Source organism: Passer montanus, unplaced genomic scaffold (genome assembly GCF_014805655.1).
Source record: "Passer montanus isolate IOZ18808 unplaced genomic scaffold, ASM1480565v1 scaffold251, whole genome shotgun sequence".
NCBI classification, from domain to species: Eukaryota; Metazoa; Chordata; class Aves; order Passeriformes; family Passeridae; genus Passer; species Passer montanus.
The window spans coordinates 156,123-170,710 of record NW_024367162.1 but is presented as its reverse complement, the minus strand read 5'-3'; the positions used below and the strand labels follow the sequence as shown (position 1 = coordinate 170,710).

General features: G+C 51.2%; 1 protein-coding gene across 7 annotated transcripts in view; it reads left to right on the top strand.

Annotated features, from left to right (window-relative positions):
• The first annotated feature begins 185 nt into the window (after positions 1-185).
• ITSN1 (intersectin 1) overlaps positions 186-14,588 on the top strand; it is a 108,581-nt gene continuing 94,178 nt past the window's right edge. For 4 of the 7 annotated variants that reach the window (XM_039711879.1, XM_039711877.1, XM_039711876.1 and 1 more), the window contains exon 1: positions 186-337. The gene's annotated coding sequence lies outside the window, so the exon portion shown is untranslated. The remainder of the gene's footprint in view (positions 338-14,588) is intronic. The other 3 variants (XM_039711878.1, XR_005627735.1, XM_039711880.1) reach the window with 3 other exon arrangements.

The window sequence follows — 14,588 nt, the reverse complement described above, 5'->3', positions numbered from 1 at the left end:
CCGGCCTCTGATTGGTGCAGCGCCCCGCTCGTCACGCGGGGGGAGGGCGGAGGCCGCGCGTCAGAGCGGGCCTGTCAGAGCCCTGATTGGCCGAAGGGGGCGGGGCTCCGCCGCTTTCCCGGCCTCTGATTGGTGACACGCCCTGTCCGTCTGGCGGGGGCCGCGGCCGCGCGTCAGTACGGCGGCCGCGAGGGGCTCCTCCCCCCTCCCCTCAGACGGGGCGAGGGCGGCGATGGCGCGTCCGGCGGAGGCGGCTGCGGGCGCCGCTCCGGCCGCTCCGGCCCCTCGGTGCCCTGCCCGCGGCCGCGGCTGCGAGTAGGGCCCGCACAGACATGAGGTACGGCCCGGGGGCGGCAGCGGGGGGCGCGGGCGGCGGCGGTTCAGCCCAGGCCGGCGGGGGGCAGCGCCGCCTCAGCCCCTCACGGTGCCCGGGCCGCGTCCCGCTCCTGGCCGCCCGCGGTGGTGCCGCGGCCCCGGCTGCCCTGCGCCCTTCCCGGGCGGTGCGGCGGGGCATCCTGGCTGGAATCACCTTGGTGCCGCTGCCTCCGGCCTCCCGGGCGGGAGCAGTGCCGTTCCCCGGAGCGCAGCCCTGGGAGCGCCGTCCCTTCGGGCTCGGCGGAGGGCACCGGGCGGCGAGGGAGAGCTGCGGGGGTGCCGGGGGAAGGGAGGCGGTCCGTGCCCCCGTGTGTGCCCCTGCCTCGGCTGTGGATGGTGTTCCCTGTGGGTGTCTTTTGTTCTGCTTTATTTGGGGTGAAATGTGGGGTTTGCCTGTGGAAAACGGGATTTTCTGTGAGTTCTGGCTTTCTCTGCCGCATGAGGGGAAAGCACTTCCATGGCTCGTGAGAGAGTATTGTTTAAGAAATAATTCCTGTTAGCATTCCAGGTGGGATAATGTCAAAACAAGAAACACTCTGTCCTCCTCTGCCTCTCCCCACTGCCCTGTTCCAAAGTACTTTTTGTTTGGAGCTTATATGGCAATAGATATTTAAGGCACTAACTGTGGATATGAACTGAATAGATATCGGAGTCAAGGTCCGAATGGATGCGTTTCTTAAATCAAAAATCCAAGCGGTATTTTGGGTGTTGGTGGCTCTGAGAGTGTTATTTCACACTTCCTTTCCTTCTTTCTTTTACCTTTTGTTGTAGCCACCTGTAACTTCCCTTGCTGGGTATGACCTGGTGATGTTCTCACCCAGGAACATCCTTAGGACCCAGGGAGGAGCTGGAGCTGTGCCAGAGGGATTTAGGGTGGATTTTAGGGAAAGGCTCTTCCCCAGAGGTGCTGGCACTGCCCAGGGAATGGGCACGGCCCCGAGGCTGCCAGAGCTCCAGGAGCCTTTGGCCAGCGCTGCCAGGGGTGCCCAGGCTGGGCCTGGGGGGTCTGGGCAGGGCAGGGCTGGCACTGGGGGGTCCCTGGGGGTGCCTCCAGCCCAGGACATTCCGTGCTCCTGTGATAGTTCATACCAGTGAATTGCTACCAAATTCTCCTCTCTCTGTTGGAATTTTCCCCCATGCCCAGCTGCAGCACGGGCACACGGAGCCAGGATGTGAGCCCGTGGGTCACACCCGCCTGTGGCTGTGGGCAGGTGTCACAGGGAGAGAAACCAGCTGCACTTTCTGTTCCCTCAGAGCTCAGGGCTCTAAATCCAGCAGGCTCAGACAGCCCGGGCTGTGCTCAGCCCTGGGGTGCCCTGCCTGCTCCTGGCAGGGCTGTGCTCAGCCCTGGGGTGCCCTGCCTGCTCCTAGCAGCCTGGCAGGGCTGTGCTCAGCCCTGGGGTGCCCTGGCAGCCTGGCAGGGCTGTGCAGGGGTTGTGTTTCCTGCAGATGAGTTTCTGAACAGTTTCTGCAGTGTCTGGGGCTCAGCCTCACCAGAGCAGAGTGGGCTGCACCCTGCCCTTGCTGCTTCACACACCACACTCCATTCTTTCAGCTCCTGTGTTCCCCCCAGTGCCTTTCATTCCACATAAGGTCCTCTGCAGAGTGGCTGTGTTTGCTTGTGGATTTTCCATGATAAAGTAAGAATTTTCCTAGATAAAGTGAGGATTGGGGTCTCAGAGCCATGAGCTGCACTGCCTCAGTGCCTGTTCCCTCTCTCGCTGCTGTTTGGTGGCCTTTCCTTAATGCCAGGGCTGTGCTCAGCCCTGGGGTGCCCTGGCAGCCTGGCAGGGCTGTGCTCAGCCCTGGGGGGCCCTGCCTGCTCCTGGCAGCCTGGCAGGGGTTGTGTTTCCTGCAGATGAGTTTCTGAACAGTTTCTGCAGTGTCTGGGGCTCAGCCTCACCAGAGCAGAGTGGGCTGCACCCTGCCCTTGCTGCTTCACACACCACACTCCATTCTTTCAGCTCCTGTGTTCCCCCCAGTGCCTTTCATTCCACATAAGGTCCTCTGCAGAGTGGCTGTGTTTGCTTGAGGATTTTCCATGATAAAGTAAGAATTTTCCTAGATAAAGTGAGGATTGGGGTCTCAGAGCCATGAGCTGCACTGCCTCAGTGCCTGTTCCCTCTCTCGCTGCTGTTTGGTGGCCTTTCCTTAATGCCTCTAATCCTGCAATTAGGATAGATTTGGATTCAGGAAGGAATGTGAATCTAGCAGTGAAATGTTTCTGAATTGTGACGTTGGAGAGCCTTTTATGGCCTGTCTTTGTACTGTAATCAGGGATTGTAATTTTAGCTTTTAGGAGGATAACACCAGGGAAAAGAGGAATAAAGGAAAAAAGTTAAGGAAAATACAAGCAGTGGGTTGAGGAACGGGGAGATCAGTGGGGTGGAAGTTTTCTGTAAGAAACTCTTCCCTGGGAGGGTGGGGCTGCCCCTGGATCCCTGGCAGTGCCCAAGGCCAGGCTGGGCACTGGGGCTGGAGCAGCCTGGCACAGGGGAAGGTGTCCCTGCCATGGCAGGGTGGCTCTGGGTGGGCTCTGAGGCCCCTCCCAACCCCAGCCAGCTGGAATTCTGTGATCAGCAGTCCCAGCCACAAACCTTCCCCTGTGCTGTGAGTAGCAGGGCAGGATGAGCCATCAGCAGGTGGTTTGGGGTGGCTCAGAGCTGTCCTGCTTGGAACCCAAGAGGTGTGAGGGGTTTTGGTTTCTTTTTGCCAAAGGCTGCCTCAGCTGCTGCTGTGAGCTGGCTTTGCTCGTTGCTCTCGTGTTGGACACAGCTGCTGAACTTGGGATGGCCCCTCCACAGCAACTTGGTTTTGTTTTTACTTGTTGAGCATGAAATTGGGGGGGGTGGTGGACAATCACAAACGGGTGAGAGCTGCTGATGAATGACTCTGCACAGGAAACCTCAGTGAGAGGTGCTGAAACCTCTGTGGGATCTGCGGCACAGGGAGTGAGCCTCCTTTAAAAGTGCACTTTGTAGAATTCACAAAGAATGTACTCCATTGCACTGGTTATTTTTGGCTGGCACTGTCTCTGTAGGGTTTTAATTGCAGGTGGAAGGGTTTAGAGCAGTATTTGCCAGGCCCTCATCCAACAAACACAAACTGGGAGGTTTGGGAGGGCACCAGTGCAGGTGTCTGCTGCATCCACCTGTCTGGAATGAATCTCTGGAGCTCTGTGTGTGGCAGTGCTCACGTTCCTGACAGAGCAATTCCAGCTCTAGCTGCAGGAAAGCACTAATTACTGATAGTAATTAGAAACTAATCTCTCCTGTGTGAACAGGGAACATTGTCTGTCCCCTCCAGAGGATCAGCTTCTTGACCAGAATAGAACATTTCTATTTAATAGGAATTAAATAATTTTGAGTGGGGAGGAGTGAAGAGAGGTATCCTTGGGCATTCTCAGGAAGAAAGATTACTCTGGTTTTGATGCAAAAGGTGCATTTTGGCAGCATTCCCTTCATTGCAATCAGTGAAAACACAGAAAACTTGACTGACATAGTGCATCCATGGTTTGGTTTTCTCTTATCAAACTTGCTTGTGTTGGATATTATATTTTGCTGTTTCATGTGTTGTTTTTAAGGGTAATCAAATTAATTAGTGTCCAAATGGGAATCTTTTCTCTGTGAACTCTGCTTTTCAGCAAGTTGTGTGGTAAAATGTGAGTCTGGAATTGTGAAATAATGACGAGTGTCTGAAACCCCAGTGTCTGCTGTTTCTGTTCAGCAGCAGTTTCCATCCCCTTTCCCTGCATTGTCCCTCATGGCTGTGTGCCCACAGTTGTGAGAGCTGACCTCTCCATCCTGGGAGTTTGTAAGAGCAAGGGTTTTTTTATGGGATGGCAATCCTGGAAAATCAAGGGCCTGCTGGTTTATTCAATGTTACAGGTAAATATATTGCTACTAATAGTGTGGATTAGCAAATCCTAATGACACTATTAAAATCATTCCACTGCAGACACATTGTCTCAAAAGTTCAGGTTTTCCTTTGTGTTTTGGTCCTTCAGATTTCCATGGGGATCTCTCCCTCAGTGTCTTTGCAGGACCCAGCCCTGGGCATGACTAATGGCTGGAAATGACTGCCCAGGGTTTAGCTGTGCATCACCTCAAGGTGCAGGTTCACGTGCTCCACAGAGATGCACAGTTTGTAGGAAATAGTTATTAATACAAAATAATACAAAATACACAGAACAGCTGGGTTCAAACCTGTGATTCCTGAAGGAGCCATGGAGCCACCTGGAATGGCTGGCACCTCTCTGCAGGACTCGGAATGAACCTCCTCTGGAGCACGTGGGATTCTGTGCTTCCATACAGAACTGGAAATATTTACTGCATTTAAATATTCCTGTGAAACAATCCAAACTACCAGAGGGCAGGGTTAGGTGGGATCTTGGCAATGAGGAATTGTTCCCTGGCAGGGTGGGCTGGGGTGGAATTCCCAGAGCAGCTGGGGCTGCCCCTGGATCCCTGGCAGTGCCCAAGGCCAGGCTGGACACTGGGGCTGGAGCAGCCTGGCACAGGGGAAGGTGTCCCTGCCCTGGCAGGGTGGGGATGAAAGGAGCTTTGAGCTCCCTCCCAACCCAACCCACCCTGTGTTAAATCACACCTGCTGGGAGTGGCACTCCAGGTTTCCCAGCCTCCCTCTGGGACCCTGCAGATCCCAGAGCTGCTTTGGGGAAAAAAGAACTTTTAGTCTTTTCTGACAGCACCTCTAGGTCTGTGTTTGAGCCCTTCGAAGCAGTGTAAGGCAGAAATGTTTAAATGTTGCTGGTTTTGTGTTTGCAAAAGAGCCCCCACCCATCTTGGGGGAAGGAGAAGAGGCCTCTCTTGTTTCCAGCCTGATGCTCCTCCTGCCAAGCACACACGGACTTTTTGTTCCTTGCCCTCCCAGCTGAACTGTGGAGATGCAACCTTGGCTGCTGGGCAGGGAATTCAGCTGTGCCTGAAGTGCCTCAGCTAGCTGAGCCTGGGGAAAGGCAGCTGCACATTCAGCTTCCAAAGGTCAGCCTGAGCTTGGGAGGGCTCTCTCCGTGGCAGTCTTTATGTTGTGCTACAGTTTAACACCTCTGGGAACTTGCTGCTTGTATCTTGAGTGTTCACAAGACTGATCTGAACACTGAAGATACTGTCAAGCCAATTTTGTATTAATCACAAACACAAACCTATGTTAATCATGTCTTTATGGTGATAAAGCCTTTCACTGTAACTGCAACAATACATTTTTTTTCATTTATATTATAATTTCAGATTCCCAGCACCAGGTTGTGGGCTGGCCTGTGAACTGCAAGGTGCAATGGTTTTTAAGTAAGTTTTGCACATGGCCTTCAGGTGTGGAGAGGTTGTGTGGGGATTCCTGTGCTTTTGGTGAGGAGGTGCAGCCAGGAGCTCAGTTACCCCGTGCAAGTTCTTATAACTTCATAAATCTTCAGGGTATTTTGGGGAAGTACAGTTAATTCTTACAGAGAATCATAAAAGCTGACAGCTTGAGAGCTGTGTTTTGTAATAAAATGCCAGTAATCTGGTCATGTACCAAATGGGATGATGTAATCATTGAATTTCTTGAGCAAAAATCCTGACATTTTCCTTGGAGTCACATGTGAGCCCCAGCTGGATGAACTCAGCTCTCTGAGCTCTCAGACAGACAGGCTCCTGTGTAGGGTTGGTGGCTGGCTGCTTTGCATGGACATTTGGTGTAATTCAATTTTTCAGAGGCAGTTCTCTGCCCTGCACCTTTGCTGCAGCTGCTGCCTGTGCCTGTGGTTGCTTTCCCAGCTCCCTGCCTGCAGCCATCCCCATTTTACCTGTTCTTTTTTGTCCTTTTACCTTTTCTCCCTTTTGTCCTGCATCTGTATTTTCTCATTGTAATGGTCTCATGAATTTCAGCATTATCTGAAGGCTGGCAGGTGTTCTCTCCCTCTTACCCTTTGTATTTTGGTGCTCATGGGTTTTATTTTGTTGGGGATTGTAAGGGCCAATCCCAACCAGGAAAAGCTTTCTGACTGGAACTGGGTTGTAGAGAGAGATCTGAAATACTTTAAAAATTTTCTTCCTTGTTAACACCTCTATTCTTCTGTGTGGGCTTGGATTGCAAACAGCAGAATAAGCATCAAAGAGAAGAGGGCAGATTTTTTTGTTGCAATAAAGTAGTGTGGCATGAAGTTCCTGTGGGTGTTCAGGGAAGTACTACATTTAAAAGTAGACATGTAACAAGGTTTTCCCCTGTTCTTTTCCAATTGCTCCTTATAAATTTTTTGTTTTGGTTTGGTTTTTTTTTCAGTGTTCTGGTTTATAAAATTTCTATTCAGAGGAAGAGTTCAAAGCATAAAAGTGTTAAAATATGTTTTCACATAAGGTCATCTACGCTTAAATTCATGGCAGGACATTGTGGATTTTTGAAATGTCTAAGGACAAAGTTTGGAAACTGCCTTTATCCAGCTTGGGAGCTTCTGCCTGTTCTGCTGTTCTGTTCTTAAACCACACTGATATAATGTGCTTATTAAAGAACAAACAGCAAACACGATGCATGGATTTTATGAAGTGTGACTGAAATCTAGATTTTTTGGGTATTTGCTGCTGAGAAATGAGGTTGTTTAAAGGAAATGTTGTCAAGTAACGCTGGCATGGCCAGAGGAAGGCAAATGCAGTTCATCCTTTGGGTGGTGTGGCACTCAGGGCTGTGTGGGCATTGCTGGGCAGCACCAGCTGGCTGTGCCCAGCAGTCTCTGGCTTCATTGGCATCAGGGAGTCTCTCAGGGCTGGAAATTCCTGTGTTCCCAGAGCCCTCCACATGGCTTTGGGGGACTGAACCAGATGGATCCTCCTGTTTGGAGCTTCCTGATCTCTGACCCCGACCTGCTGAGCTGACAGGAAGCTCAGGTGTTATCCATGCTCAGAACAGGCTTCCTTATCACAGCTGTTATCAGTGATCTGAATGGAGCTGGAGCTTGTGCAGCATTTTCACTTCAGCAGCCCCATGCTTTTTTTAGTTGTTTAGTCATCCTTTTTGCAGAGTCAGAAGTGAAGGATGACCCGTAAATCCCAGAGCTCTGCGCGGTGACTGGAAAGCTCTTGTGGCACAGGAATAGGAAGTGCTCCAGCTGCAGTCTGGCAGGATTGTCTGGCATGGATTGTTTGCTGCTGCTCTTTCAGCTCAGTAGCTAAATCTGAGGGCATTGCTTCGAACTCGTGCTGTCTGCAGATGATGCAAGCTGAACAATTTTGCTTTGTGAGGAAGGAAAAAGCTGCATCCTTTAGAGTCAAGTGCTCTCAATGTTACTCTGAGCTGCTGACAAATGCTATTGTATGGCTCAAAAAAATCACTTTATCTGTATTAACTACTGGGGATATTTAACCCAAAGAGTTTAGAATTTAAAACCAAACCCCTGAGTGCCTCTCCTGTCCCCCCAGCTCTCCATGAACATGTGGTGCCCATTCCTGTTCTTCTCTGCTAAGAAAGGACGGCACCCATGGAGGAGCTGGGGCTCTGCCAGGAGGGATTTAGGGTGGATTTTAGGGAAAGGTTCTGCCCCAGAGGCGGCTGGCTCTGCCCAGGGAATGGGCACGGCCCCGAGGCTGCCAGAGCTCCAGGAGCCTTTGGCCAGCGCTGCCAGGGGTGCCCAGGCTGGGCTTGGGGGCTCTGGGCAGGGCAGGGCTGGCACTGGGGGGTCCCTGGGGGTCCCTTCAGCTCACAATATTCTGGGATTCTATGATTGTAGGAAATCTGGCAAATTTTTCTGTTAATCACACTTTTAATTTGAATACAGTCTGTGTACAGCAAAATGTGATGTGGGATCTCGGAGCCTTTAAACACCACCAATTCCCAGGATCCCTGGGGCTGGCACAGCCCTGCCAGCCCAGGCAGTGCCAGCTGTGCCCCATGGCCACCTTGTCCCCAGCCCAGAGCACTCAGTGCCACCTGTAAACCTCCCCAGACAGCTCTTTCCAATGCTGATGTGTTTGTGTTGTGCTTCCTGACCAAACTGCAGCCAAACTGTTGAAATTTCAGTTTGAGCATTCAGAATTTCTCAGGTGAACTGGTGGGATCTGAGCTGGTTTCACTCTGCTCCTGCTTGTCACTTGTGACAGATTTTGGATTCCTTGCTGAGAGAGGGGGAGAAGGAGGAGAACTGCAGGATTGAAAAGAGTAGGGGTCTGTAGGATTGCTTTTGCCTTGCTGGACTCACTTGGAGGCAGGCTGGCAGGTCTGGGGGCAGGCTGGCAGGGCTGGGGCCAGGCTGGCAGAGCTGCAGCTCTGACCTTTCAGTGCCTTGGCTCGTGCTGGTGCTGGCCTGGCAGAGCTGAGCCAGTTCAGGGATGACATGTTACTGGAACCTGAACCTCACAGGCTGCACTCAGTTCAGCTGCTGTCAGTGCTGGGTGGGCTCTGCTGGTGCCTGAGTAATAAACTTTGTGCCCATTGTGTCTTTGGGGGTTGTAAGGGCTTTGGGGGTTGTAAGGGCTTTGGTGGAAGTAAAATGCCGGGAGGATTTTTTCATGGGTGATAAAGTTGCTGCAATCAGGAATCATGTGAAGCATCAGAAATAATGTTGCATTTTTTCCTGCTCTGCTTCAACCAGGAAAATGTTACTCTGTAGCTCTGAGGAAATCAGGCCATCCTGCTGGAGTTGCTCAGTTCCTGGAGTTTCTAGAATCTGTCATGATGATGCCAAGTTCCGGCTTTCCCTGGATTACCTTGATGCAATCCTGGATTAAACCACCTGGCATTTCTTAGGGAAAGCAAAGCACAGTCTGGCTGGGGCAGGGCAGCAGCCACACGTGTGCAGGGAATGTAATCATGCTGAATCTCTTCAATTGTTATGGTAAAATGAGACATTCTGCTTGGGAAGTTCAAACCAGTGACAGGAATTGAGGCCTCGTCTTTAAAACACCCCCTTCAAAATCCTGCCAGCATTATGAATGAAAAATGCTGACTCAGCCCAGCTTTGTGCACTGAAATGAGACCCAGGGAACTTGAGCACTGAAATTCTGGTGACACTTCACTTCCTTTTGTGGGCAGGTTTATTGTGCTTTGCTGTCCTTTGCCAGCTTCAGAAGGGAGGGGAAAAAAAGAGAAAAAGGGAAAAATAAATAAATACTTATTAAACAAAAATTCCTTGAATCCTCCCCAGAGACCCTTATGTGCAGTTCCTCTCCATCTGAGACAGCTTTTACCTGGAGAGGCTTGGAAAGGCAGTAAATAAAAAGGCAGAAGGCTGCAGGTGACCTGGGTACAGCAGGATGCAGCTTCCCAGGCTGGCTTTGCTCTGATGAACGAGTTTAATGTGGCACCAGCAGTGTACCAGCCATGGACAAGGGGCTGCCCTGGCTTTTCTGGCAGCCCTGAATGGGCTGGGAGGGACCTCAAAGCCACCCAGTGCCAGCCCTGCCATGGCAGGGACACCTTCCACTGTGCCAGGCTGCTCCAGCCCCAGTGTCCAGCCTGGCCTTGGGCACTGCCAGGGATCCAGGGGCAGCCCCAGCTGCTTTGGGCACCCTGTGCCACTTCTCCAGGACTTCTGGATCCCACGAGGAGCCAGGCTCTGGATTTGGGATGGGGAGCCTGGAAAGCAGCAGGTGAGCAGAGCTAACCAAAGGGGGACATGGAATCCATCTCAGCTGAGGCACTTCTCAGTCCCTGCAGGGCATGGAGTGACAGGACAAAGGGGACTGGCTTTGGAGGGCACTGCCAGGGATCCAGGGGCAGCCCCAGCTGCTCTGGGCACCCTGTGCCACTTCTCCAGGACTTCTGGATCCCATGAGGAGCCAGGCTCTGGATTTGGGATGGGGAGCCTGGAAAGCAGCAGGTGAGCAGAGCTAACCAAAGGGGGACATGGAATCCATCTCAGCTGAGGCACTTCTCAGTCCCTCCAGGGCACAGAGTGACAGGACAAAGGGGAATGGCTTTGGAGGAAGGAGGGCAGCAATGGATGGGATCTTGGCAATGAGGAATTGTTCCCTGGCAGGGTGGGCAGGGCTGGCACAGGGTGCCCAGAGCAGCTGGGGCTGCCCCTGGATCCCTGGCAGTGCCCAAGGCCAGGCTGGACACTGGGGCTGGAGCAGCCTGGCACAGTGGATGAGCTTTAAGGTCCCTCCCAAACCAAAGCATCCTGTGATTTCAAACATTTACCTGTTGAGTTCTGTTGTTATCCCTGTATATACATTATTATGAAACCAGGTGAACACATTCTACCAATAATTCCATCTTGCATTAGCTTGGCTTTGTCTCTCATTAAAGATTAAAAGCTTTATTCTGTGAAGATTTAAATAGAAACAAAGCCTGGGTGTGATAGAAGGAAGGAGAGCTGTTACCTAGTTAGGTGGTTTCCACTTTTCTTTTGATTTGTAGACTTCTAAAATAAACATCTGAGGATGTGCACTTGGGCTGATGATGTACATGAACCTAATATTAGACTTGATTTTCCTTATTTTTACAAGTTACATGGAGGTTTGCTATTTTGTGTTTGAGTTAGGGGAGAGCACACACACAAATTCTCGGGGTGTCTTGTTTGAGAAGAATGCTTAAATTGAGGTGCTTGTTGGCCTGCAGGAGGGGCTTGGGTCTTTTTATGGCTCTACAGGAAACCTAGAGCAGGAGTGGCTCCATCTAAACATGGTGAGAGCCAGATCACTGCATTGTTCTGGGAATTTACAGGACCCAGATTAGAGACAGAGGATCCCCAAAATCCCTGGGGCTGGCACAGCCCTGCCAGCCCAGGCAGTGCCAGCTGTGCCCCATGGCCACCTTGTCCCCAGCCCAGAGCACTCAGTGCCACCTGCAGGGGACATCTGCAGGGATGGGCACTGCCAAGCTCCCTGGGCAGCCCCTGCCAAGGCCTGAGCACCCTTTCCATGGGCAAATTCCTGCTGCTGGCCCAGCTGAGCCTGCCCTGGCCCAGCCTGAGGCCGTTCCCTCTGCTCCTGTCCCTGTTCCCTGGCAGCAGAGCCCGACCCCCCCGGCTGTGCCCTCCTGCCAGGGACTTGTGCAGAGCCACAAGGGCCCCTGAGCCTCTTTTGCTCCAGCCTCAGCCCCTTCCCAGCTCCTCAGCAATTCTCCAGCCCCCTCCCAGCTCCGTTCCCTGCCCTGGACTCCTCCAGCCCCTCCAGGTCTCTCTTGCTGTGATTCATGTGCAGGTGCCACTGCAGAGCTGGTGTGTTATGTGATTGTTTCACCTCCCCAGAAGATTCCCTGATAAACTCTTCCAAGGGACATGGAAATATTAGTAAAGTTGCCCTGTTGGTGGGAGGAGTGTAACCAGTGTGGAAAGGTCTCATGGAAATGCTGCTGCAGAGGAGAGGCTGCTGGAGTCATGTCCTGGCAGATTAACAAAAGCTGCACACCTGGGTATCTGTTTATCTGCTCCTGTTATCAGATTTGTTTTAAACTGCCCGAGTTCTGTACAGAACTCAGATTTACACTGTGTTTTGGATCACAGCAATGAACAGAGTTTTCTCCTCCCACTAGGAATAGGCTAAATTGGTTGGGAAGGTATTTGGCATTTGTATCCAATTTGTTCTGTTTGAAAAATATCTCCACAGCTGGTTGCTATAGAGCCATTGTATTCCTTCCAGATTCAATGGTTAGTGTTGGATACAGTGGGGAACTTATTGGCAAGGTAACTCAAAAAATGTGTGAAGATCTTTGTCCCTGGGGACAGTGCTGGCTTGGTGCCTCCTTGCAGGACTCCTTTATTCCTGGCTTTCAATGGCTGGCAGGAGCAGGGCTGGTGGATCTCTGACCTCTGGCACTGTGGCTCTAGTTACTCATATTTTTGGCCAGGCTGTTACATTTTAATGTTATGGCTCTTTTTTTTTTCCCCTTAGATCTCTGTGTATCTGTTCAGTCTGTCCAGACTAGGGAGAAACATTTAAAAAATGAGATTTGTGTGAGTTTGTTATGGGTCTAAACACTGAACTTTGCATTGAAACCAAATTAAATCTCACTTGCAACTGTGAGATCCTGCTTGCAACATCCATGGTTCCCCCTCAGGCTTTTTGGTTTTTTTGCTGTGTGGGTTTGTTTTGTTTTTTTTAATAATGCTTAATTCACACGTGATTTCTGTGTGTTACTGGGCCTTGGTACTCTGCAACTGCTGTTTTCCAAAGCAGATCAATTCTTCTGTCACACAGAGTGTTTTCCAGGGTTCCACTCAATTCCCATGTGCAGTCCCCTGGAATATCAAATCTAAAAGTTTTATCTATCTAATCACAGCTTTTTCAGTGTTTAGGGAAACCAGCCTGAAACACAGGATGTGGGCAGGGTGCTTCATGCCCTTCATCCTGTATCCCTGCAGGATTTCTGAGGAATGTTCTCTCCAGGCTTTGGGGGAAGCCACGTGTGGTGTTTGCCTGTTCAGGCAGGTGTGTTTGGAAGTGTCTTAATATTCTGCATGTTTTATTTAGAAGTGGTCTAACAGCTTCCTGAACTGCCAGCCATGAAATTAATTTCCAAGAAAGACTCTCAGAAAACTCTTCAAATTCTGAAGTAGGTGAGCAAAACATGAAACTTAGTCCTGTGATTTGGGCTGCTGGCACAGGGTGCCCAGAGCAGCTGGGGCTGCCCCTGGATCCCTGGCAGTGCCCAAGGCCAGGCTGGGCACTGGGGCTGGAGCAGCCTGGCACAGGGGAAGGTGTCCCTGCCATGGCAGGGTGGGATGGGATGAGCTTTAGGGTCCCTCCCTTGAATCCTTTAGGGATTCTGGGATTTCTGGCCTCAGCTCTGCCATGCCTGTCTGTGTTTCAGGAAGTTTTGCCTCCTTTGCCATGTGGGTTGTCAGGAGTCTCCCCAGAGTTCCCTGACAGGTTTCAGTGCATGTTGTCCCCAGGTGTTGCATTTTCCTCCTCAGCCTGCAGGATTTACTCTGTTGCCCAGTTTCTTTGCCTCATTCCAACCTGATTCTCCCAGCTGGTGCCTCCAGTTCCTGGAGGATTTTTATCAGTGCTCTGACCCTGTCCTGGCTGCTGGCAGCCAGGATTTGGGAGGCCCCTGCAAGCCCTCATGTGGGGCTCTTAAACAGAAACCTTTCAGAAGGCTGAGGGAATGATCTCAGGATTGGAAGATGCTGATTTTTCTGCTGGGCTCAATTTAAAATTCTTTCTCCCTTGTTCATGTCCTGAAGGAACAAGAGTTGGGTTTTTTTCCTCCTTTCTTCCTGCTCCTCGAGCATTCCAATTCCCAGCTGTCCAAGCAGTGATTAAAAGGGGCAAAGACAAACACTTACCCCAATACTTGTGCTATTCCTTCATTTGTCCTCATTTCATTGAAATAATTAGTGGGATTCTTCAGGGCTGGAAGCCATGAGCTGTTGCCATATAGAGCTCCTGTAGCTTGCAAGTTGTCATGGATAATGTTTGCTGGAGAACTGCAAATAAAAGGGGAAAGGAACAGAAGTGTGAGTAAATGGCCTTTTCAGTGTAGAGTGTGAGGGCATCTCTTGCTGGGGGCTTTAATTGAGGATTATTTGCTGCTGCTGTTTGCTCCTTTAAACATATGAAGTGGCATTTTTTTTACTGGATTTTTTTTTCTTGCGTAATTTGGGGTTTCCTGCCTGAAAGTTGCACCAGTCCAGCTGAACATTTGGAGGAGTGCTGAGTGCTTGGGCTCTCAAACTGTCAGCAGCAGCATTTAATCAGATGAGAACTGAGCCATGTTCATGTAGTTTTATCTCTACAGGTACTTAATTATTCATTTCTGTGAGAAAGCAAAGTGGATTTGATGTAATAAGTGCTCCATGGGGCCTGCTCTGGCTGGTCACAGTTGGGGACTGAAAATGTCACCTGGAGAATGCTCTGGATCATCCTTGGAAAGCTCAGTGCCTCTGGTGGTTCTGCATTAGGAAAAAATCAAGTGCTGCACTTGGGTTTGGGCAACCCAGGATCAATCCAGGCTGGGATGAGCAGATGGAGCAGCCCTGGGAGAGCTGGACCTGCCCCAGCCCAGAGCCCCCAGCTGGGATCAGGAGAGGGACTGGGATTGTGTCCCTGTGTCCCCTCAGGTGAGAGCCCACCTGAGAGCTGCCCCAGCCCTGGCCCAGCCCAGGAGGAGCTGGAGCTGCTGCAGAGAGCCCAGAGGAGGCTCCAGGATGAGCAGAGGGATGGAGCAGCTCTGCTGGCAGCAAAGGCTGGTGAGGGAATGATCTCAGGATTGGAAGATGCTGATTTTTCTGCTGGGCTCAATTCAAAATTCTTTCTCCCTTGTTCATGTCCTGAAGGAACAAG